Source organism: Carassius auratus, chromosome 4 (assembly GCF_003368295.1).
Source record: "Carassius auratus strain Wakin chromosome 4, ASM336829v1, whole genome shotgun sequence".
Lineage (NCBI taxonomy): Eukaryota > Metazoa > Chordata > Actinopteri > Cypriniformes > Cyprinidae > Carassius > Carassius auratus.
This window is the reverse complement of record NC_039246.1, coordinates 6,585,677-6,612,023: the sequence shown is the minus strand read 5'-3', so window position 1 is coordinate 6,612,023 and position 26,347 is coordinate 6,585,677. Positions and strand designations below refer to the sequence as shown.

Sequence of the window (26,347 nt, the reverse complement as noted above, 5' to 3'; positions counted from 1 at the left end):
CTTAAACCAGTTACTGGTAGCTTTGGCACTGTGTGCAGGTGCCAAGTCCTGTTGGAAAATTTAATCTGCATCTCCATAAAGTTGGTCAGCAGCAGGAAGCATGAAGTGCTCTAAAACTTCCTGGTATACGGCTGTGTTGACCTTGGACCTCAGAAAACACAGTGGACCAACACCAGCAGATGACATGGCACCACAAACCATCACTGACTGTGGAAACTTTACACTGGACCTCAAGCAACGTGGATTGTGTGCCTCTCCTCTCTTCCTCCAGACTCTGGGACCCTGATTTCCAAAGGAAATGCAAAATTTACTTTCATCAGAGAACATAACTTTGGACACCTCAGCAGCAGTCCAGACCTTTTTGAAGCGAGACGCTTCTGAAGCTGTCTGTTGTTCAAGAGTGGCTTGACACAAGGAATGCGAAGCTGAAACCCATGTCTTGCATACGTCTGTGCGTAGTGGTTCTTGAAGCACTGACTCCAGCTGCAGTCAACTCTTTGTGAATCTCCCCCACATTTCTGAATGGGTTTAGTTTCACAATCCTCTTCAGGGTGCAGTTATCCCTATTTCTTGTACACTTTTTTCTACCACATCTTTTCCTTCCCTTCACCTCTCTATTAATGTGCTTGGACACAGAGCTCTGTGAACAGCCAGCCTCTTTTGAAATGACCTTTTGTGTCTTGCCCTCCTTGTACAAGGTGTCAATGGTCGTCTTTTGGACAACTGTCAAGTCAGCAGTCTTCTCTATGATTGTGTAGCCTACAGAACTAGACTGAGAGACCATTTAAAGGATTTTGCAGGTGTTTTGAGTTAATTAGCTGATTAGAGTGTGACACCAGATGTCTTCGATATTGAACCTTTTCACAATATTCTAACTTTCTGAGATACTGAATTTGAGATTTTCCTTAGTTGTCAGTTATAAAGTCAAAATTAAAAGAAATAACATTAAAAATATATCAGTCTGTGTGTAATAAATGAATATAATATACAAGTTTCACTTTTTGAATGGAAATAGTGAAATAAATCAACTTTATGATGGTATTCTAATTATATGACCAGCACCTGTATTTTTTCTGTTTCAGTCTATGTATAGGTAAACATTTATATTTATAGTTCAAATCTGTCAGTGTTAGTTGTGTTGTGTAGGTTTTTACTGTTTTCCTTCATTGTTGTATGTCTGTATTTATGTAGCACTGTGGTCCTGTGAGGCACATTTCGTTCCACTGTATGTCCACAAATGTAGCGTTATGACAATAAATCTCAACTTGAACTTGAACTCATTTTTGTCTTTTTATTTGTAATAATAAACATTGAATCATTCAGCTTTCAAAAACAGCAAAGGTTCATATTTGTTTTAGTAACAAATATATGTAATAACCAACTTCAAATTGACAAAATAAAACAGTAAAAATCATCAAAAGAACCAATAGGCACAACATTTTAAATAAAAGGCACTTTTAAAATAATTAAAAAAACACACTTTTACATTTTTACATCAATTATGTACAATCGAGTCAGTTTTACTTGACTGACTACAAGTCTCAGTGGTAAGACCCATAAGTGCTATCGTCTTCCCATTGTGTACCTTGTGGAGGAAGGGTAATTGGCCGAAAACCTGCTGGCCTGGAGCTGGACTGCCCTGTAATTTCCTGAGTGGGTGGATATATTGGCGTGTATGTTGGAGGATGAAATGGTTGCCAACCAGCTGCATGTTTTGGGGGAACAGTTTGCTGGTGTTGTTTTTTTTTCTAGTTTGTGTAATGTGTTCAAGATCTCTATTTTGGCTTTTTGCCTCCTGTCCTTATCCAATCTGTGCAACATTGGCACAAGGCTGAGAGCAAAGTGGTAAGCTTCATCTAGTTCAGCATCAGTATGTGTGGTTTGGTAAAAGCCACTTGAAAAAAAGACATCAGCCACTCCACAATGTCTGTGGTCTCTGGTTCCTCCTTTTTTCTTGAGGCACTACGGGACCTAGAGGGCCTTTCACTCTCATCTGATGTTGTGGGTACGGCAAGTGATGGGGGACCTCTGCAAGGAAAGCCCAGGGGTACTGGATCTTTTATCTGTACCCAATGTTGTCAGTGGGGAAACAGAACTTACGGTCTTCCATATTAACTGTTTGTAGTGTCAAGTTACTTTCTGAAAAGCATTAAAAAACAACCAAATGAATGAATGAATGAACAAAAAGACAGATAGATAGACCTTGCAATGTCTTTATGGTCTGTAAAAATTTTTTGTATAGGAACATTTATCATTTTAATTGATACTTTTTATCACTCTTGTAATACATTGTGAACAATTACACTGTTACTGTAGTCATTAATATTGTTATCACTGTTAAAATTACTGTTAATTCAATTCATTTTTTTCTAGTTTTCCACAAATGCATCTCTTAATGTCTTCCATCTCATCCTGCATACATCAACTGAAATAAAGAAGACAAACAGATGAATAAAACAATTTTCTTTTGTTTCTTTCCTCACATGTACTTGGCTTCTGGAGAGTCAATGTTCAGCTTAGCATCCAGCTATCGCCTAGGGCACACAACTGTCATGAACTCAGTTCAAATGGTGTGTGCAGCCATTGAAAAGGTGATGATGGAGAGGTTTCTACCCAGCCCAACACAAAATACTTGGAAGGTGGTGGCCCAACGATTCTGGCTCAATGGACTAGAGACCTTTAGGAGCAAGGATGGATGGTGGTTGAAAATGACTTTGGCATTCTATCTGCCAGATTGAGATTATTTCTGAACAGAATCAATAACATAATCATAACAGTTATGCTTTAACACTGAAAAAAGATTGTTAATTACTCTGCTTCTTGTTCTAATTTTCAATGGAAACTGATAATTACAGAAACAGAAAAAATAGCACATAAATAGCAAAAACAGATTTTAGCATAAAATTTCCCCTTTACTGTCCACCCTATTACTGTTTTGCACAAGCTCTACTCATTATATATGATTAAAATGTGTATTTTTATTCTTCTTCAGTCCTGATTAATTTGGACATGAAAGAAATATTATAGAAAAAATAACATGCACAAACCCTTTTTTTTTTTTTTTTTTTTTTTTTTTTTTTTTACTTTTTTCTTTATTTTCTGTATGAAGAGCAAATATCAAGTGGATAACTTTTTTTTTTGATCAGTGAAAAGAATTCAGGTCTGAAATGATTAACACGTAAGTAATTAAAGCCAGGTATGTTTTTCAGAATCATCACTGGCTGGTAGAAATGAAAGATTCTCGATTTCTTCACATAGCCTATTCTTCACATATTTTCCTGAAATAGAGGGCCCAAAAATGTTTATGCTTTGCAACATAGTGAAGAAAATTTGAGTTCTTACTACTATTCTTGCACTTTAATGTTTCTTGATCAGCAAATAAACATATTAGAATGACTTCGGAAGGTAATGTGACATGGAAGACTGGAGTAATGATGTTGAAAATTCAGCTTTTATCACAGAAATCAATGACATGTTAACATATAAACAGTTGTTAAACTCAGGATCTCCACAATTTAACATTGCACAGGCCTTTAGATTAGACTGACCACAAAAAATACATTAATGTCAAAAAATTTCTAGGAGTAGTTTGTCAAAGCATAAAATATGTGATTTCCTGTTGCCAGCAGGTGACGCTATGACTGTAACTGAATAGGGCCATGTAGATCTGTTTAGGTCAGGAGTTTTATCAAACATGTGAAGTTTGGGGCAGATTGGACATTGTATGTCTGAGTTACAGCAACTTCCTTTTTCATGGCGAAACATCGAAATTTGTCAGGCCACCATTGAAAATGCCCTTTAACGAAACCTCAAGACCTTCGCAATTTACCATCGCAAAATCCTTTAGATTACACTGACCAAGTATGGTGTTGATCTGAATAAATCTCTAGGAGGAGTTCGTTAAAGTACAACCCCTGAAAATGGCAAAAACAACACCAATTTTTCAAAGAAAATTCGAAATAACCGACTTCCTGTTGGGATTTTTTTTTTTTTGTACATGTATGTGAAACGTAGCTCGAGGCGCACTCCGTTGAAAGTTTATAGGTGGCGCTATCGAGCCATTTGGCCACAACCGATGGAATATTGGCCTGCAGATCTGTTCAGGTCAGGACTCTTATCACACATGTGAAGTTTGGAGAAGATCAGACATTTTATGCCTAAGTTATAACATCTTTTATTCCCATCGTGAGACTTCGAACTTTGTCACAGCGCTATGGACACGCCTTTTAACGAAAACTCAAGATCTTCACAACTTAACATCGCACAGGCCTTTAGATTAGACTGACCACAAAAAAGACACTGATGTCATAACATTTCTAGGAGTAGTTAATCGCAGTGTAAAATATGTCACTTTGTGTTGTCAATAGGTGGCGCTATGACTATAACTGAATATGGGCATGTAGATCTGTTCAAGCCAGGACTCTTATCACACGTGAAGATTGTGGCAGATTGGACATTGTATGTCTGAGTTATAGCAACTTCATTTTTCATGGCGAATCATCGAAATTCGCCAGGCCACCACGGACACGCCCTTTGACGAAAAGTCAAGATCTTCGTAATTTAAAATTGCAAAGGCCTTTAGATTAGACATACCAAATTTAGTGTTAATCTGAATAAATCTCTAGGAGGAGTTTGTTAAAATACAACGCATGGAAATGACAAAAATTGCACAAAATTTGCTCATAATATTACAAATAACCGACTTCCTGTTGGGTTTAGAATTTTGCTCCAAGAGTCTTTTTTGTAAGTATTGGTGTGTTACATGTTTGTGCCAATTTTCGTGCATGTATGTGAAACATAGCTGGAAGACTATGAAGTTTGAGGTATTTTGCCTCACCCTCTTCTGAATCCTATATCAGACGAAAATTTTCACCAGGTTTGACGCGTGTGCAAAGTTTCATGACTTTTTGAGCATGTTAAAGCCCTCAAAAATGCGATTCATTTTGGAGAAGCGGAAGAATAAGATAAGAGCAGATACAATAGGGTCTTCACACCATTGGTGCTCGGGCCCTAATAATAATAATAACTTTTTTTTTAATATAAATTTAAATATTAAAAACAATATTTATATGTATTACATTCAAATTTATATCAGCAATGTCACATACAACAAACAAAGCTAAATTTAAGCCTTTCAAAGACCAAAAGAGCATTTTAAGGCCAGCAGCATGAGGTCTTTAAAATCAGTTTCTTCTGTCATTTGTAAGTCGCTTTGGATAAAAGCATCTGCTAAATTAATAAATGTAAATGTAAATGTAATACCTCTTAGCAAATACAGAACAAGGGCACAGGTTGAGGAGTATGGCATCCGCTGGCTTCCAGGCTCTTGATCGTAGAACTGGATCTCACACTCGAGGGAAAACCGCGAGGTGGTGCAGAATCAGCTCCCGTTGCGAAGATCAGAATTTCTTCAAAGGTAATGTCTAGCTCTTTATCTATGGAAATCAGAGAACAGTATAAAAAGTTCAACAACATTCAGCACAATGCATTTGGCATGAATGATTTTATATAAATTCTTTATATTAAAATATTTAATAAGAAATCAAAAATTATTATAAAATGCTTTATTAAATATATTATGTGAAATTAAACACAATAATATTTTAATTAAAAATCTATCCTGAGTGATATAGTTAAATATAATATACTCAAAATAGTTCATTTTTGTACTGTATACACACAAAATTGCACATTATTAAACTAGTCAACCTGTGGTATAAGTATTGGCTGACAACTTGTTCATAAATTGATGGAATATCAGCCACTGCTGCAGAGAACACATTTGAATCCAGTCTCCAAGTTCTCCCTTGATCTCTTCCATTTCCTCTGTGGTCTTGCACTGTAATATCTAAATAAAGAAAGTGATGTTGAATATTGAGTTGTAGTGGGTAAAACTATTTTATGTTCTGTGTATGATAGGAAATGGCTCTGTATGGGTGGGTGGTTTCACTGCACAGCAAGGTTGTATAAAACTACACATTCCTTTAAAGTTTACCTCCGTCTGCTTCATAAACCAATGATGGAAAGAAGCTGTTACCATTATTAAAACACGACTTAATAAACATCAATGGTTGTTAAAAGATAACACATTCCCAATCACTCTCATATGCAAAGAAGAAGAGCATAATAAAAGAGCATCTCTTCCTTCATTAAAAATTAAATACAGAAAAGACAGAACTGAATTTGTACTTGTTTTTTTATCCTTACTTTGCTTTTCATCAAGTATGTCACATTTGTGTTATTGAATTATTATTATTTTTTTAATTTGTACACTTTCTTTTTCAGAACCTTCAAATAACGAATGCAACATTGTAACGTTAAGATATCTAACAATGACAATAAATGAAAAAAATATCTAATGCTACACATTACACAATATATAAAGTGATGTTGAAAACTTTAGTTTACCTTTTTTAGTTGGTGTTGCAAATCTGCTTCCTGGAATGTTTCAGTGTTAAATGTGCTTAGATCTGCTTTCTGGTTACAGATGTCACACAGACATCTGACCCCAGGTCCATTGTGCATGATAGACCATGATAGAGTTTTCCAGCAGTGTAGTATTTATTATTATATGCAAAGATCAGATTCTCAGGTCTTACCTCAAATATACCAAGTGAGTCCTGCACTTCTGCCATGAGAAGTCTGTTTGTATACATGTAATGACACATTATTACAATTGTTAGAACAATAATGTCATCCAAACTTAACATGTGTAGTCATTCAGAGTAATAAAAAAAAAGTCAAATAAATGTAAATTATTTTTAACCTGAAAAACTCTCGTCGTGGTCCTCCGTAGTCATCTGCCATCTTCCCAACAAAGTCCACATTTGGCATTTTATGTCAGTCAAAGTAAGACTTATCAAGTGCAACACATGCACTATATGTAATATTTTCCTTCGGCGAGCCACAACGGTGACAGTGGTGGTCAAGTCTAAATTGTCTTGTCTGAATTCTGTCAAAACTGATTCAAGGTCTTTTTGTTGCTGTGAAAAGGAAGGTTAAAATGAATAAAGAACATCTTACTTTACATACATGGGGAAAGTTCTTGAAAGTGTTTGTTAAACATACATCAGGACTGTAGCTTCTTACAGGTGATGCCAGCGTAATTTCATCCTCTGAATCAGTGGATAAGCCAATGTAGACAGACTCCCTGTAATATATTCCATTCAGAAACAAAACAAAACCCAAAAATAAAAGTTTTGGCCATATTAATAACATTACATGTTTTTTAATAAATGTTACTTTTCTTTTAAAAATAAAATCACAACCTTGATCCTTCGGAAAGACTTGCATGTGTTTGTTGAGCATGCTGCCAAAAAAAAAAAACAACAACCCAAAAAGTGGTACTTCTGGCCACACGCATAATTAGACTATAACTCATTATATACATCACATTATGAAATACTAACATCATTTGAAGAGAGGAGTTGGTCTGACGTAGACAAGTGGTTTGTTGTTGTGGAGGTCGAGGGATTTGTGGAGACTGTCCTCCTCCAAAAAACGACCCTAGAGGTTGTTGTGGTCTCTGTTAAGCCTAAATTGGCATTAAGACAAGTACGCACAGGAGTTATCACGCTGAACTTCTTTACTAGTCAGTTTGTTCACACACTATTCTCAACGTCGGCTACCAGCCATACAACAGTGGGTCATACCAACTACACGAACTGTATGGGGGCGTATACTACATCCCCCTTCTTAAGCTAGAAACAAAATATGAATCAGACATAAAGCAAGGAAAGTATGCTGAAAATATCACCAGTGTATAAAATAAACAACATAAGCAATAGTAACACTAATCTAGCATACTTAAGTAAGCACTCCTTTTCATATCTTGAGGGGGCTCAATTGGAGCAAGATTTGGAACAGTGTCGTTGCTCAAGTCATTGTCAGTGTCCATGGAACAGTCAGGTTGTGAGTCACTTTTGATTGACCTGTCAGGCCTGAGGTGACGCCTGTTCCTGCTGTAAATTGTGCTCGATGATGTGACAACGTCTCGGATACTGACAACTGTGGCTGGTTTCCATGCATTTCTGATTCTCATATATACTCTCTGTCCCCCCTTGGAGGCTGGAAGTGGGGCTGCTGTTCTATCGTACCATCTTTTTTGCTGTGATTGAAGATGCTGCAGTGCTTCCTGGATGAGGCTGACGTGATGATCTGGCATGTGCTAGAGACTGCTGTATACCCTGATGTGCAGCATGAAGTCGTTTTAGCACTTCTGGTCGCAGTGCACAAGGTACGATGATGCGATCATCTTTCATGAGTAGCTCATCATCTTTGTGTAATAGGGGCGGATACACCCACTCCTAAATACCCAATAGAGGGCAGTAAACCCGCTCAGGCTTTTCAATTAAATGAATAAATGTCTAGGTCTTGGTGTAGTATATGGTCGTTTTATTCATAAAAGAAAAAGGGAAAAAAGATGAACCCTACATCTATACAACAAACAAAAACTAAATACAAAATAACAAACAAACAAAAACCCAAAACGTAAGGACGAATATAAGCTGAATATAAGCCCTGGGACTGGACGTAGCAGTTTCAGCTAGTTCTAATACAACAATAAAACCTGTGCCACAACGTGATATATCATCAAACAAATCAACCATTAGTGTTATCACTGCATCACTATAATAACGAATGCAACATGGTAACGTTAAGATATCTAACAATGACAATAAATGAATAAAATATCTAATGCTACACATTACACAATATATAAAGTGTTGTTGAAAACCTTTTTAGTTTACCTTTTTTAGTTGGTGTTGCAAATCTGCATCCTGGAATGTTTCAGTGTTAAATGTGCTTAGATCTGCTTTCTGGTTACAGATGTCACACAGACATCTGACCCCAGGTCCATTGTGCATGATAGACCATGATAGAGTTTTCCAGCAGTGTAGTATTTATTATTATATGCAAAGAACAGATTCTCAGGACTTCCCTCAAATATACCAAGTGAGTCCTGCACTTCTGCCATGAGAAGTCTTTAAAAAAAATAGATAATCAAGATTACTTTTTAAAAACACAGGTATTTTTTAAATAGTTTTTTGGGCAGTATCTAGATGACTCCATGAATTAATGCTCAAGGTACTTGTCTTTTTTATACATGTAATGACACATTACAATTGTTAGAACTATCATGTCATCCAAACTTAACATGTGTAGTCATTCAGAGTAATAAAAAAAAGTCAAATAAATGTAAATTATTTTTAACCTGAAAAACTCTCGTCGTGGTCCTCCGTAGTCATCTGCCATCTTCCCAACAAATTCCACATTTGGCATTTTATGTCAGTCAAAGTAAGACTTATCAAGTGCAACACATGCACTATGTAATATTTTCCTTCGGCGAGCCACAACGGTGACAGTGGTGGTCAAGTCTAAATTGTCTTGTCTGAATTCTGTCAAAACTGATGCAAGGTCTTTTTGTTGCTGTGAAAAGGAAGGTTAAAATGAATAAAGAACATCTTACTTTACATACATGGGGAAAGTTCTTGAAAGTGTTTGTTAAACATACATCAGGACTGTAGCTTCTTACAGGTGATGCCAGCGTAATTTCATCCTCTGAATCAGTGGATAAGCCAATGTAGACAGACTCCCTGTAATATATTCCATTCAGAAACTAAAAATAAAAGTTTTGGCCATATTTGTTTGTTGATCATGCTGCTGCAAAAAAAAAACAACACAAAAAGTGGTACTTCTGGCCACACGCATAATGAGACTATAACTCATTATGAAATACTATCATAATTTGAAGAGATGAGTTGGTCAGACGTAGACAAGTGGTTTATTGTTGTGGAGGTTGAGGGATTTGTGGAGACTGTCCTCCTCCAAAAAACGACCCTAGAGGTCGTTTGTGCAAGCAGCTTATTACGACCTATAGTTACGTTTTAAAGTTAAGCGCCCTCTAGCGCTCTTTTAAATAATGATAGTATCGGTGGTCATTTAATGACGTTTGACTGTCGTTACCAATTAAAATAACATTTGTTATATTATTGTATTTACACGAGATTACTTAATACCGAAAACTGAGTTGTGTAATTCACATTTATTAATTTTTTTATGTATTTGTGCTTTAAAAAACATATTGGAAACAAAAAAATAATGAAACTCTTATCAAAACAAATAATTAATTAAATTACAAAAACCTTTTTTAACACAGAAAAAAAGCTAAAAAAGTTTTAAAAGCACTGCAGATTATATATTTATATGAACCAAGAGGAAGGTGAAGAAAACAAAGTAATGTTTTTCATACATTATTTCTTTATCATGGCATGGCATTTACCCAAATTTAAAAGAAAAATGGCTCCGCACATGTCTCCCCCAAATATATACATGTAATTTAGTTTTTACTTTCAGACTAAAAAGAAAAGAAAACAAAAGGGAACTGAAGTCTCCAATGTTTCCTGGAGGAAGAGCGACCAGCATGGGAACATCCTAGTACAGTGTGTTAGGAAGACTCGATCTAGTCAGTAAAATATACTGTCATTCTGTTCAAAAATGTTTATGCTTCTGGTCAGAAGTAGTTTATATATATATATATATATATATATATCATTACATTTTGTTTTTGCAGAGAAACCTGCTGTCACTAGAGAGCTAGAGAGGTGGAAATGGATGAAATTCCACAAGAGGTCCCAAGTATTGGTAAGCATATTGAATTGAAAGCCTAAATAATTTCAGCATTTATATTTAAATTCAAATGTCACATACAGTATATAGGCAAGTGTAAAAAGTATTTAATGACCATTTCCATGATGCATATGAAGTAGGGGTGTAACGGTACGCAAAAATCACGGCTCGGTATGTACCTCGGTTTTAAAGTCACGGTTCGGTTCATTTTTGGTACAGTAAGGGAAAGAAATGCAAACATTAAACTGCAGGTTGTTTATTACTATAATCTTTTTTTTTTACAATTTGTTTACAAATAGTTTTTTTTTTATATTTTTTCAGTTTTTAGACCTGCTCAGATTTCGTTATTGCATTGGACCGATCGGAATTAAGAGCAAAGGTCTGTTTAAATGCCGACAGGAGCTGCGTTTGAATTGCAATAATTTTTTTCCTAGTTGTAGTGATGTTCACACTCGCGTGATGCCTTTTGAAAACCTTAGGCCAGTGACACACTGGCATATTGCACCTGTCAAACATAGTCTATTTTGCCGTCAATACTGTTGACAGTGTCCTTTATCAGTAGGCTATATATTTATGCTCAACATGAAGTAAAGATATTGTTGTCGTGAAGACAAGATCCTGGTCTGTCAGCAGCCTCCCTCTATGTCACCTACAGTAGCAACATCGCGCCAGCGCCACGTTAGGCACGATTCTGGTCTGTAAAGACACAGAAAACGCAAGCAGCTGTCACGCAACTGACAGTCACGCAGCAGAAACGCCACGCAGCCAGTGTGTCGCTGGCATGGCGTGTCCGTTTTTAATTCGGCTCCCATGTTAAAAGGTTAGAGCTCGTAGACTGTCTGCGTGAGTCGCGCGTCTCAGGAACCGCGTGCATGCTAGAAATAGAACCGACGCCTATTTTTCATGCAAGCATGTTGGAAGCATTTCCAGGCAAAATATGAAAGGAAAATATGTTTATATGTAATTTTGTACATGTGGCGAGTGGGGCGGGGCCGAGAGGCGTGGGAACGAGGAGTGAGGCCAGGTGTAGTGATTGGAGATGAGCTACACCTGCACCCCACCGCCAGTATCGAGTCCCACGTAGGAGATGGAAGGATATAAAACTGGAGTGACGACCGTGAAGGACGAGAGAAGACCAGGCCTGGGACATTATTTTAAGTGTTTGCTTTTTATTTGTGCGCGTCAGTCGCCGTGAGGGGCTGACGCGCTGTTTTGTTTATTTTTGAATTATTAAAGTATTTTGATTGTGCGCCGGTTCCCGCCTCCTTCTTCCTGAACATTAGGGAGTTTTTATCGTTACAGTGGTGCCGAAACCCGGGAGAAGGAGGGACGCGCTGCTGAAGATCCCTCGCCGCTGTGGTGAATCCGCGGTGCCCTCGAGCAGGCGAGGTATGTGCCGCCATGGACGCTCGAGGCGGTGGGCTGGAGCGAGTTGCCGGGGACGGGCGAGCTCGCTGCCGGCCGCCCACGATATGGAGGGGCGGCTGCCGTCCGTGAGGGAGCGGAGGAGTCGGCGCCGTTCGCCAGGGGGCCGGCGCCTGCCGCCTCCATGATGGAATCCGGAAGGGCAGGGAACGGGGGACTCCTGCCGCTGCCCAAAATCGGAGGAGCCGTCGCCGTCCACCGGGCGGCGGAGGAGTGTCGTGCCGTCCGCCGAGGGCCGTCCAGTGCCACCGCCGGGCACCGCGGAGGAGGTCACCCAGCCGGTGGAGGGCCGAGCAGCAGTGCGTCTGGGAACCGGAATTTTTTTTTTTTTTTTTTCCTCTCTCCCCTCTCTCGTCCTTGTCGCTCCTCCTTCCATCTCCTTTTCTCTTGCCTCGTCTGTCCTACCCCCAGGTTCCTGCAGGTCCCCGTGAGCGGTCCCCCCCGGAGGGAAGGGGGGGGGGGGAGTTGAGCATAGTCTCGAGGGTACCCCCCGGCCTGCGAGGGGCGATGGGGGTATGTGGCGAGTGGGGCGGGGCCGAGAGGCGTGGGAACGAGGAGTGAGGCCAGGTGTAGTGATTGGAGATGAGCTACACCTGCGCCCCACCGCCTCGTTCCCACGCCTCTCGGCCCCGCCCCACTCGCCACAGTACACAAATACTTATTAATTCATGACATTTTGATGTTTGAAAGTCTATAGGTTGACATAAATTCAGATATAAATTTAATTTAAAAATAAATAAAATAAATTCAAATTTTTCGATTTTCAAATATTGCACCTATCAAACATAGTATATTTTGCCGTCAATACTGTTGACGGTGTCCTTTATCAGTAGGCGTAGGTGTATAAAAAAAAAGTTTATATTGTTGTCATGAAGACAAGATCCTGGTCTGTCGGCGGTCTCTATGTCACCTACAGTAGCAGCAGCGCGCCAGCGCCACGTCAGGCATGGTTCTGGTGTGTAAATACACAGAAAACGCGGGGTGAGCCGCCACACTCATGACACGCAGCAGAAACGCCACGCAGCCAGTGTGTTACCGGCCTTAGAATCAGCTGCAGGGCGGGATTTGCGCTCGACGCGGATACTTCCGCCACTTAATATGTTAATCTGGAAACACGCAAATGTATATGTTCCTCACACAAATGCTGCTGTTGTCCGGTGCCTAGACTATGTTCCCTCAGGAAGTGAGTATTTCTGTGCCACATGTGACTCAGAGATCCACAGAAAAATGTTTTCCATAATAAATAAGCTATGTTGGATGGTTTTTTTAAACCTATTCCACTATCATTAGTGTTGGTTGATGAAAGTGGCCAATATCAACTCAACTCATACAAGGTATGTTCAGATCATTCCGTAGGTGTCCTCTCAACATGTTTTCATAATGTCCACTACATGTACAGTGGTGCAATATAAGCTCTGTCTGTTGAGTAAATGTGTAGACATTACTTGTAGTACTTTCTATTTATTTGATTTACTGTGTAGTGTCTATGCTTCTGATTTCTCCACCAATGCAAATCTGCTCCTGCTGCCCAAACCAAGACTTCACAGTTATCCCAGGCAAGAAGACTGTCTTGGTGACTATCAACGGTGTGTCTGGTCACTTCCTCCTCCTTTTTTATATCCCACCAGATGAAGTCAAGCATAATAATTGCTTACCATTACTGTTTTGTCCTGTGCTCTACAAATACTGGTCAAATGTTAAACACATGTTTGTTTCAAGGTCCATACAATCTGTGCCTGCCTAGTATATCCTGTCCACTTTGTTCTTGTAAATGGACTCCTGGGATTAGTGACTTGCTTGATTATAGATACTGGCCAGCAACCACCAGCTGCCAAATGCTGTTCAAGTTTGATGTGTTCACATCATTTAAGCAGATGAAGTCAGCTAGTCCAGCTTTATCCCAACAAGCATTTCTCAAAATGCTTAAACATCGATCTCTTTGCACTGGTCGGGTAAGGGCCGTTTTCATTTCTATAGTTTTTGAATTTCAGATCTTGAATTAACCAAAATAATACCATCTTTCTATCCAGAGGGGTAGTATTTGTGGTGATATCTTTCACAGAGTATTTTGGGAGTTTGCCTTCTTCAATTATAAGAAAGAAGATCTGTGCTTGATGGAGCCCTTTCAAATGCCCTGCATGCCCACCAGACATGCTGGCTATTATCTGCAAATGGTAATGGAACATTTTAAAAACTGTTTGAAAAATATAGCACTGTTTAAACTAGCTTGTGATATTAGAGTTCTGTGACAACAATGTGGTAAATTGTTCAGGAACTTCTTGTTTCCCTTCTGTAACCTGAAAACATGAACTACAACTTTAAAGATGTTATTTATTTTTGTACTTTAAACTAAGTTTTTAACTTCTCATAGAAGTTAATGCCAAATTACAGCATTTCCACAGATCAAAATCATACAGACTAAAATATGTGGCACCTTATGGTTAAATTGCATATTAATTTAGGTAAATCCAATGTTTTTGATCATTTAATTGTGTTGTCAATTAATTCTTATTTAACAGGACAGACGAACCATCTCTTTTTGATGGGCTATTTATCGCACAAGATGCCAAAGTATCTGCCTCTGTTGACCAAATAAGAAGCCAGATGAAGTGACGTGACATTCAGTATGGTGTCCCATACTCAGAATTCGTGCTCTGCATTTAACCCATCCAAAGTGCACACACACAGAGCAGTGAACACACACCCGGAGCAGTGGGCAGCCATTTATGCTGTGGGGCCCGGGGAGCAGTTGGGGGTTCGATGCCTCGGTCAAGGGCACCTCAGTCGTGGTATTGCTGGCCCTAGATTTGAACCCACAACCCTAGGGTTAGGAGTCAAACTCTGAAAGCACTAGGTATTACATTTATCATATTGTTTCTACTTTCAGAGGACAGGTCATGATGTCTGTGGCCCGGCAACATTTACAGCAGGCAGAGAAACATCTCAGAAGTCCAGGGCCATGCTGGATGAAGAGGTCCTTGGAATAGCTGTGTGCAGACATGGAATCTTGCTGCAAGGCTTAAATCATGCGCTATCGTGGTGGAATATATGCCTACCCAATGTTCCTGCAGAAGGAGCTAGCACAAGTTGCAAATGCAACATTCTTTTGTATGGACATTACTTGCAGGTAGGCTTGCAAGCTTACCGTTGTCAATTGACAACTGAAGTTTTTACTTATGTTTTACCATTATTAATCTATGTTATGCATGGCAATAACACCACGACTAGCTAAAAAAAAAAAAAAATCACACATTTAATATATTATGAGCCACCCTCTCACGGCTGGAGATGGTAATGTTTTCTATTGGTGCTTGGTTCTAAATAAATGCGACCTACAGTCCAGTGCGACTTATATATGTTTTTTCCTTATCATGACGTATTTTTGGACTGATGCGACTTATACTCAGGTGCGACTTGTAGTGCGAAAAATGGTAGTACCACATTTTAAATACAATATTAATATTCATATGATGGCACAGTGTTCTTTGATTGTTGACAGGAATTTTGCAAGTCAAATATGTCCTTGTTTGTTTGTCCTTGCATCTCAAATACTAAGAGGTTTTCCCATTACAGGTATTGGCCTTATTTGGAAAAGATGGCAGAGAAGTTGTCTGAACTCCAACCACTTACCATGATGAAGCCTTTTCTGTCTGTAATGCATGCCAAGGCTCACACTGGCAAATGTGAGGTACACCGTGCAATTTAAGTGTACGATTAAGTTTTTAGAAGCATATTCTTACAGCATCAGAAATATTTAGCTTGTAGTCCACATTAGTGAAATACTCTAATGCAGTGCTTTTCAAACCTTTTGTGGAGGACCCCCAGCACTGCATTTTGTACTTCCCTCCCCATCCCTTACATCAAAATTTGCTAATGGCACCAAATTCAGTTGAGGATACACAGACTAATCAATATTTTTTTATGACAAATGACTTGATCTTATGTTTTGGATCAGATTAGGTGGAGTGGTAGAAGCCAGGATGGTGCAGGAAATACTATTGGTGAAGAGGTGGAACAGGTTAATAGCTTCCTTTCAAGGGCTGCTCTTACTACGAAGTACATGACTAAACTAAATTGTTAACCCTTGCGTGTGACACCATAAACTAGATCTGTTTTGTGTTTTAAAGGCAAAGCAGATATGATAACTGTGCTTGCCATGGCATGGAATCATAGGAAGGAAGAAAGTCTCCACAAGACACTGGTGAAAAGATTTATCAAAGTAAGAAGGCTACACTGCATGTTAACCTTAAAGGTCCCATTCTTCGTGATACCATGTTGTAAACTTTAGTTAGTGTGTCTAACCAATGATGATGGTTATAGTATTAATAATATCTGTAAAATTCCAAAGCTCAAAGTTCAACGCCAAGCGAGATATTTTATTTAACAGAATTCACCTACAAAAACCGAACCGTTTGGACTACAGCCCTCTGGTTCCTGCAGAAATGACGTCACTAGAACAGTTTTGTGACTAACCTCCGCCCACAGGAATACACAAAAAGGGGGACATGGTCTTGTTGAACCATTTAGTGCGATTCTACAGAAGTAAGAACCGGTAGATCTTGTGAGCGCGCGTGCGTCTGATGTTGCTAAAAGTAAGTTATTAATGTCGAAATTTAGGATTAATTATTGTAACTGAAAATCACATTTAGGTCAAAATTGTCAGTTGTTTGGGAACTAAATCCGCTGTAAAGAGTGATCTGTTTAAGCCCACTGAAATGCTCGAGTGCAGATGATGCAGACACATCAATCAGCGTCTCTGTGTTTTAGGTAAAAAAAAAAAATTAACCATTAAACTAACACAGATTAAATAAAATAACTCATGCATGTTCAAATTCCCCGCTGCCATAATAATAACAGTTTTATTAAAATGCTACCATGTCCTATGTGACGTCTGTGTTTATATTGTTTATCAACAGTAACGTTATTTTATTTTATATTAACTTTGTTTGGATTAACTAGACGAGTAGACAGACATAAACGTTTATTCATAACCGTACTGAAAATAAGTAAATATTGTTAGCTGATGCTAACTGTCTAGCTTACAAGCTTGCTGGTGCTAACTTGAGGTAATTTTATAAATAATGTCCAAATATTTTATTCAATCATCTATATAATTTATATATAGATTACATCTGGGGAGAAAAGAAAGGATGTGATGTTCAGAACATGGTAACTACAGTAATTGTGATCCACCCCGTTTGGCCAGGGGTGTTTTTACCCCACAGACAAGGTTTGAGAAAGAAAAAATCGTTATGAAAATATAATTATATTTTCCTTAAAATCTTCAGGCCTTATTATCATGTCATATATAACTGTGATGTTCTGTAAAACAAAACTTTAAAATACTTTGTTCTTACTGGTGAAAATCAGATGGTCATCTGTTTTCTCTCAGGTAAATCACAGTGTAAGCTTCACAGTAAACATTACTCTCGTAAACGTAGTCCATATCAACAACAAAAATATATCTTGACTCCATATAGTGGTTATTTTGGAAAAAAATACCAGGTATTTTGAGCAGTAGGATTATAAAAAAACATGTGCTAATATAAAATTAAATTAAGTAGCCTATATAAAATTGAAAAAACATCTATCTTTCAGTACATAAAAAATTGAGTACTTTTGTACCTTCACTTGAGTAAAATTGAAAAAGGAGTATTTTTACTTTTTCTGGAGTAATATTCACTATTATAGTGTATAGTATTATATACTATACCTATCTGTACTTTTACTCAAGTACTTGATTTGTGTACTTTGTCCACCACTGGCAATTACTGTGATGAAGGGACAAGGCTTTGTGGAATCGTAGTGCCTGCGGTGAGGTGCCTATGGGGAAGTGAGAACACTAGTGGACACCCAGGGAAACTGAGACCAGACAGCATGACAGGGCAAGGCTCAGCCATTGCACTTTGGCTGTGCTGACCCCTGTGAATTCCCCAAATGTACAGTCTTGACTGCATAATTTATGGTAGTGGAGGACTGTGGTCACGCTCTCCCTGCATTTTTTTTTTTTCAAACGTTTTTCCGAGGACATTTGTGGCCTGATTTTGTAGTGATACTATGTTTTCTGTATTTTCCTTTTTTTAATAGAGTACACAGAGAGCAGAAATGGAAGTAGCCAATCTTGAGAGTCTCAAGCAGGAGTTAAACATCTCTATGGAGGATGCAGATCAATGGGTGTTTGATGTCAAGCAATGGGCAGCCACTGGTATGTTGTATAGCCACTGATGCATAAATTGGTACTTTATTTCCATACATGTGGGTAAATTTTTGTAGTGATACTGTGTTTTCTGTAATGTGCATATTTCTGTTCAAGAGAGACACAGTACTCACAGGAGCCAGGAAGAGCTCCAGAGAGAAATTGATGAGATTATTTATTCCATCCTAAGAAAGAAGCATGATCTATATCGACAAAATGGTATTTGCTACTACGTCACTCAGCTTGCAATTTTAAGTGTTTTTTTTTTTTTACCTTACAAACAGCAACCAAACAAGGCAACGCAAACGTAGGAGACTAAGTGAGCTCAAAAAGACACTCTGAGAAAAGATAGTGCAGTACAACACCCTTCCTGGCTGTGAAGAGAAAATTGACACAGAAGCAGCATTCTGTCTCTCCGACGATTTTATTCTGCCTTGGGAAGCACAAGGAGATGGTAAGTAATGTGTTATATTTTTGTGCTTTTTAAACTCAGTTCCTGGAGGGCCGCAGCCCTGCATAGTTTAGTTCCAAGGTGGGTAACTGATAAATGAATCAAAGAAGACATTTGGAGGACTCTAAAGGGCTAGTTCACCAACAAATGAAAATTCTGTCAGCATTAAGCTTTTCCTAACCTTAACGAGTTTCTTTCTTTTGCTGAACATAGAAGAATATATTTTCAAGAATGTTGGCAACCAGACTTGTGACATTATTCATTGACTTCCTAGTATTGTACTAATATAGAAAGTTGATGGTTAACAGTTGATAGTGAACTGTTTGGTAACCAGCATTCTTCAAAAACTATATTCTGTGTTCAGGAGATAAAACACATACCTAAGGGTGAGTAAATGATGTAAATGATGACATAATTTACAATTTCGGCTGAACTAACCCTTTAATGCTAATACAATTTCATTACATTAGGTATTTTGAATAACTGCATTAATGCTTGTTTCAGGTGGAGAATCATAATTCAAGGGGGGGTTGATGGATTCAGCCAAATGATCACAATGCTACAGGCATCCACTAATAATCGAAGTACAACAGTAATGAAATTGTTCATGGAGGCTGTCCAAAGGTATGGTGTTCAGTCTCGTGTCAGATATGACTATAGTGGTGACTTGAAAGAGGCAGTGCTTTAAGAGGACGAAGCACTCAAAATCAACGTGTGGAGAGGCTTTGGGGTGACCTGTGGAGAGGAATTACAAACACGTACTATGAGTTGTTTTCCTTTCTTGAGGAACACATCATTATAAATGTAGACAATGAAATGCACCTCTGGGCTTTGCATTTTGTCTACATCCCCCGACTCAAAAGTGACCTTCAACTGTTTGCTGCCCAGTGGAACAACCATGGACTTAGAACAGAGAGACGCCAAACAGCTCATACATTTTTTGTTAGAGGCTGATGACTTTGCAGCACTCACCACTGACAGCAATTCAGGATATTTTTTTGGACAAGCTAGCCCATCTGCCTCAACTGCAGGTCGAGGTCAAGCTGCATCACAGGCACAGTATCTCTTACAATGGCATGAAAGAGTTCATGTACCAAATACAGAGTATCAACTGGAGCACAATAGCTTCCAGCAGCTTGCTGATCAATGTGACCCTCTTGGCAGGGACAGAGGTTCACTAGAGATCCCTGTACTAAAGAGAGTTCTCACTTTTTTGAGACAATTGTAGATACTGTGATTTCGGAAAGGAGTATATATAGTTTGTTTGGAATATGTAATATTAACATGGTTGAGGTTAAATCTGTAATGGTTTTCATTGTTTTTGTTTTTTTTATAACATTAGTTGGTGACTAATTAGTAAACCATTTTGATCTGACTTTCAGACTCTGAGTGACATCTCTTCATTGGCTGTGAATAAAAGCCTTCAGTTGAGAAAAAAGGATAAGCCTCTTTTTTGACAAAACTAATACACTGCTCTTTTGATAGAAATAACAAAGCAAACATGTAGGAAACCAGATTCATTCATAAATAATGCGGATTACAATATTATTATCCTTACAAAATGTCCTTTAGGTGACAATACAAATGACATCTATTTGAAAAGTACAGAGTGGTATGCTACAGAGAGGACCATTTACAAGAATACACATTTTCATATCCTATAGCCCCCTTCAAATCACTGGTCTCCACCTACTGGCGTTAACTTGTAACATAATGAAGTGTGATTGAAGGCTTTAATAGATCCTGTCATTTATGAACAAGATACTGAAGGTGACCGAATCTGGTGATTGAGATGGCTATTTATGTAAATATCCAAAATATCAAACAAGGGCTTAAGCTGTGTTTAGCGGAATGATCATGTAAGGTGTTGAGTAAACGGTAAACTACCACAGTCAGCAGCACAGACTGCTTTTCACAGACAGTTGGATTTCTAGTCTATTTTGAAGAACAAATAAAAATGTATAAGAGTGAAGTCAATATACCATCTTCAAAAAGTTCAATATTAGCAAACATCAGGGAGTTAAGTGACCAAAGACCTTTTGACACCCAATCTGGTAGGCTTGCCTACATTACAGTTTTTTTAAATCGCTTTGGTGCGTTTTTCACATCATCCCAACATGTGCAAAATAATTTCTCAGAACAATTTGTACAAAATGCAATATACAATAGATATGTTTCTAAAGCTAGTCAGTCAGTAAAAATCCTTAGTACATCTCTCAAAAGTAAATATTCATGCCAACGATCATGTCAGTGCCATCAGATAAGTCATTTCATGAACAAGCTCGTCAAAATGTTTAGGCATGTTGTCAATGTCACTGTGTACTTGGACAGTATTAACAGATGTAAACTTAGGCTACAGTTTGGATGACAGTTACTGTACTAAAAATGCACAAGGCATTACACAGTATTATACAGGTTATTGATTGAAAGAGACAAAAGATATTTTGTTTTTCACAGCCTTTACTAGTGCTACTTTATGAAAGAAAACAACACAATAATTTACAATACAGGGTTCCCGCGGGGTCTTAAAAAGCCTTAAAAGCATTGCATTTATTAATTTGGAAATAATAACTTAAAAAGACTTTAAAAAGTCTTGAATTTTGATGTCTGGGTCTTAAAAATTGTGCTGTATGTAACTTCTATGTATTGTAATTTTCCTCAAAAGTTTAATTTGTCAACCACGATTATTTTGATTAAATGACGTAGTATAAATAAAGAGTGGCGGAACCAGTAATTGAGAACGCAACGCAGCCCCGGGTCACAGTCGAGCGGCAACCTCACGCTCTCTCCATGGCTCTCTCTCTTGAAGCCAATAAGGAAGTGACTAAAACTGCAATTCATCGACTGGCCGCTTGAGGCTGGCTGCAGAAGAGAGTCAGTCCCATAGACTCCCCATGTTAAAATGTCCAACTTTACAGCAGAAAAAAACATGTTTACAGCCTGGTTAAAAAAATACGTTGACGCAAAATATTCGCATCGATTCGTCGACCTGTTTTTATTTCTCTAAAAAACGTTTGCAAACGTTTACCTTATGTGCGCTGAATATACGCGATGGCCGGATCAACATTCTACGTTATATAACCAGTCCAGGGGTTTTTCTGCATTGATCTTTTTTTTTGGGCGGCTGTCAAAGCCTTATTTGATCGGTGAGTGATGTAGAATAGAATGACTGCTTGCCTGACAGGGCGCGTACGAGAGAGAGCCCCGGCTGCGCGCGCACTCACAGTCTTCAAACAACACGAGCGCTTCTTGCTCTCTCTCTCCCTCGTGCATATTAATCAAAATAATTAAACACGATAGAAAAATGGCAAAACACCAAGTTTCATGTGCGCTCGCGCACTCACAGTGTTCAAACTACACGAGCGCTGTCTTGCTCTCTCTCCCTCATGCATATTAACCAAAATCAATAGACACGATAGAAATTAGAAAAAGGGCGGAACGCTAGACATCAAGTTGTTGTTATTTTCAGCTGAAAGAATAACTTTTTTTAGTAAGCTAGGCCCTATGTGTTCAGTAAGCTTGTTTCAGTAAGCTATGTGTTTTCAAGGCTTCAAGGTTTTATTGAATGCTATCTCTTATATATAAAGTGCAAAGTAATGCATTCTTTTATTTTGTAATTTTAAGAGCAATAAATATATATTGCAATGTTAAGGAATTCATGTTTTTTTCATTAAGATATGTAAATCAACATGTATAAATTGTTAGTTGTCAATTAATGGGGAGATAATCGAAATCGAATCGATCTGAAAAAAATTAATCGTTAGATTAATCGATACATCGAAAAAATAATCGCTAGATTAATAGTTTAAAAAATAATCGTTTATCCCAGCCCTAATCCAAGCACATGAATGCTCTCAATTTATAAAAACAAATTCCATCGCCTACGTGTTTCAACCATATACTGTATGGTTTCAACCAACAAGTGCCAGCTAGCTGCTAATGTTCCTGAAGCGGCAGCAGGATCTAATAATAGGGGCCGTTCACATATCACGCCTAAAAACGCGTGGAAAACACTAGGCGCACCGCTTTCTCCTTCTTTCCAAAGGGCTCGGGCAGAAGCGCACCTGAGGCAACAATGACGCGCACTCTCCATGAAGACGCAGAAATTTCAGCAAAGGATAAATGGATTTGCAGCACTAAAAATCGCACGCAGTAGCTCTGCTACTAAATTTATTTTTAAAATGGCAATCCATATACAGCTATGATCAGCTGTTCCTTCATCTTGGCTGAGCTTTCAACGTTGTTACAGGAAAGGATGAAGCTGATTGGTTAGTTCTTGTCACATGACCTGCGGTGCGCTTGCGGCTCTGAAAAGTTGTGATTTTATAACTCGATGCGGTGCGTGGCCGTCTCGACCGCGTCGCTTCCATTATGAACGCGCATAGTGCGCGCCTACATTGGAAATAACGAACTTGAGCGCGCAAAAGACGCGATATGTGAACGGCCCCTTATAGCCAGCTTGCTGCTAGCACTGCAGACCCTTCAGCTATGACCGCAACTAGAGTGGATCTGCACACAGCTTTTGGGTCCACGCCAACAATGAAAGCCAAGGTGTTGTGGACTCTTAACACAATCGCTAAACATCAGTCCTACAATGGAAATGAGGGTATCTCAGAGCTTTTCAAATGCATGTTCCCTGATTCCGAAATCGCTAAAATGTTTACTTGCGGTCACGATAAAGGAGAAGTTGACGGAACTGGCTGTCCTTGATAAAGAGATTGCTGCCCTGAGTGAAGAGCTAAGGAGTTGACTGTGTTTCTTAATTTAATGTATTGTTGAGTTCTAATTTTCGATGTTTATTGTTCAGGGGTCTCTCAGTTCCCCATATTCCCAGCATGGAATAAGTAGCTAGCTAATATTAAAAAACAACTTAACATTGTTCGGCAAACTGTCTTGTGGCCTACTGAAATGTTTTTATTTTTCACATCTGCTTGGCTTATCTTTTACCCATTCCACATTTGAAAAATAAACGAAAACAATTTCAAGGATTTTGTTTTTCTTTGCTGGTAGGTATTAATTTTTTATATAAATGGACTTAAAAAGGTCTTAAAAAGACTTGAATTTAACTTGAAGAAACCTGTAGGAACCCTGCAATAAGAAAAAGACAAGGGGAACAAAGGAAAAGAAAAACTAAATTAGAAAGAAACCGTAAACACCCCTAAAGCACAACTTTGCCTGCAGCACTGTTCTAGTGCTGTCTCTACATATCCAGACGTTCCTGTCTGTCGGCCCACATATTCCATCCACATCACACCAGATATTTTCCCTTCCAATGCAACGTGGAAAGAATCTTTTGGAATGCCTTATCCATCCTCTGCAGGCATCTACTGTGATGTCCTCACATGCTGCATCCATTGCAGCCAGCAGGGTCATCTGTGTGTGTGGCTGACGACCGTACACCTTCCACCTCCATGCTGAAAAGAACTCCTCAATTGGGTAAAGGAATGGTGAATAAGGTGGGAGGAAATCTATGAGCATCCTTGGGTGGGTCACAAACCATTGCCTTATGATCGATGGAAACTCACATTATCACAAAGGACCACATACTTTGGCAAGTCCTCTCAAAACAGACCCTAAACAGTCTCTAAAAAGTTGAGTAGATGCTGGGTGTTGTATGGTCCTATAAGGGGGATATGGGTTATTAAGACGCCATGCTCCGAAATAGCAGCACACATGGTGATATTTCCTCCCCTTTGGCCTGGCAAATCCACAGTAGCTCTGTGACCGATAATATTCCGCCTTCTGCATTTGGTCAGGTTGAAGCCAGCCTCATCCATGTATACAAAGTTGTGAGATGGTTCACTTGATTCCAACTCCATTATACACTATATCCCATAATAATCCAACATCAATCGACTTTCACTACTAATGCACAAATTACTACAATTAATTTAATAACAAACGCAGAACTGAGTATTTTGGGTGCTGAAGAGCAGCGCAACGGACGGCGTTTATAGACGCTTAAATGCAGCAATTGACGGTGTTTTAAGTGTTTCCGTGTTTGACGTGTTTCATCATGTCAAAAGTGTGCAAGTTGAAATCAAAACGCATGCCCTCGACGTGTGATTTGCCATAAAAACGTGTGATCTTAGCCTGCACTTTGGGATTACAGAAAATGCGCATCCTTGACGTGTTATTTGGTGTAAAACATGCATCTTGACGCGCACTTTGGAGTCACCCAAAAACATCATCATAGTAGAAATGAGCTTCGAAAACATGCGTTTTGAATCAGGCAAAATGCACGTTTTGAATGTGTAAACAGGTCAACCAAATATGGCGAGCCCAAAGGTTCATATAGGTTAATCGTGTTTACATACAAAACGGAAAATGAAAAATGCACGTAAACCAAAAAATTATTTTTAAAAAAGCGCCGTTTCTAACACCGTGAATGGAAGAAGTGATAACGGTCTGTAGTCTTCTAGAAGTGCTGGATTTATAGATAGATATAGATAGAGAGTGGAGAGAAGGAGGAGAGAGATTGTGTATTAGTCGTTGTGAAGTTATCCTCAGTCTGCGTAAAAAACGCCGTTTTGATTGCACAAAGCTCTGATCATTTACGGCGTTTTGCTAATATTATAATGAGTCACGCCCACTGATTCCCACAGCCTGTAGGCCTACGTTTGAAAGGTTTTCACCCAATAGACCCATTTAAATGCTTCTCATTAAAACTTCTCGGCTGGTCCCGAATTATTTTATATTTGCCTGTTCAATATTTATTTTGATTAAATTTGAGTTGTGGCGTCAATGGAGAACAAAAACTGGAATGTTAACATCGGCTCATGTGTTCTGTGAGGTCCTGTAAACATACGGTGTGTTCCTTTGGTCAGTGTTAGAGCATTGCGTTAGCAGCGCAAAAGACTGTGGGTTCGATTCCCAGGGAACACATGTTAGGTAAAAAAAATATGTTTTAGCCTGAATGCATTGTAAATTGCTTTGGATAAATGCATCTGCTAAATGTGAATGAAAATAAGGGAAAAAAAAGGTAAGAATATTCCTATCTTTATTACCTTTCAGAATTAGTAAAGTAAAACGTTACCAGAGTTTATAAATGGGTAAAGGTCATGTAACCTGCAGAAGATAAATGCACATGTGTGTATGTTTGTATTGCTTTATCACAGATGCTAAAGTTAGATGCTCATCTGATGTTATGTGTTGCTGGTTATTTGTTAATGTCGGTCTTTTAGAGATTTTTCACTTTTTTATGTGAATTCCATGCAATAGGTGCGTTATTTTTTGATATAGTATATATTAGAATAATATGTCTCAAAGATGACATACTCGGTTCGTGTTGTACAGTTTAAATGAATTAAATATTTAATTAAAGCCTACTATGCTGCTGAAATTTAATGTTGGTCATTATGGTGGTACTTAGAGAGACAAATATTTTCTGAAGTGGTACTTGGTATAAAAGGTTTGAGAACAGGGGTGGATCTAGAAAAATATTGATGGGGTGGCAAGAAGGGGGCAGGAATTTTTGTGGGGTGGCAACATATGGCAGACGTATATATACTGAATTTAGTCACAGTTATCACAGTTTCATGGTAAATAGTATATGTATACGCAATATTAACCTTTATATAGAACAAACGTCAGACCTAACTAACTAACATTATTAGGCTATACAGTTGTGTAGTCTTTTTTGTAGT

At 38.5% G+C, this 26,347-nt stretch overlaps 1 long non-coding RNA gene and 1 pseudogene across 1 annotated transcript; one reads left to right on the top strand and one right to left on the bottom strand.

The window, feature by feature from the left end:
• Positions 1-1,302: 1,302 nt before the first annotated feature.
• On the bottom strand, positions 1,303-6,302 carry LOC113057354 (uncharacterized). Its single transcript, XR_003277807.1, has 3 exons — positions 5,710-6,302; positions 5,263-5,435; positions 1,303-2,139 (listed from the first exon to the last, which is right to left on the bottom strand). It is a non-coding gene; the product is annotated as an uncharacterized LOC113057354 (long non-coding RNA).
• Positions 6,303-17,913: 11,611 nt separating this feature from the next.
• On the top strand, positions 17,914-18,051 carry LOC113068754 (uncharacterized; annotated as a pseudogene).
• Positions 18,052-26,347: the final 8,296 nt, after the last annotated feature.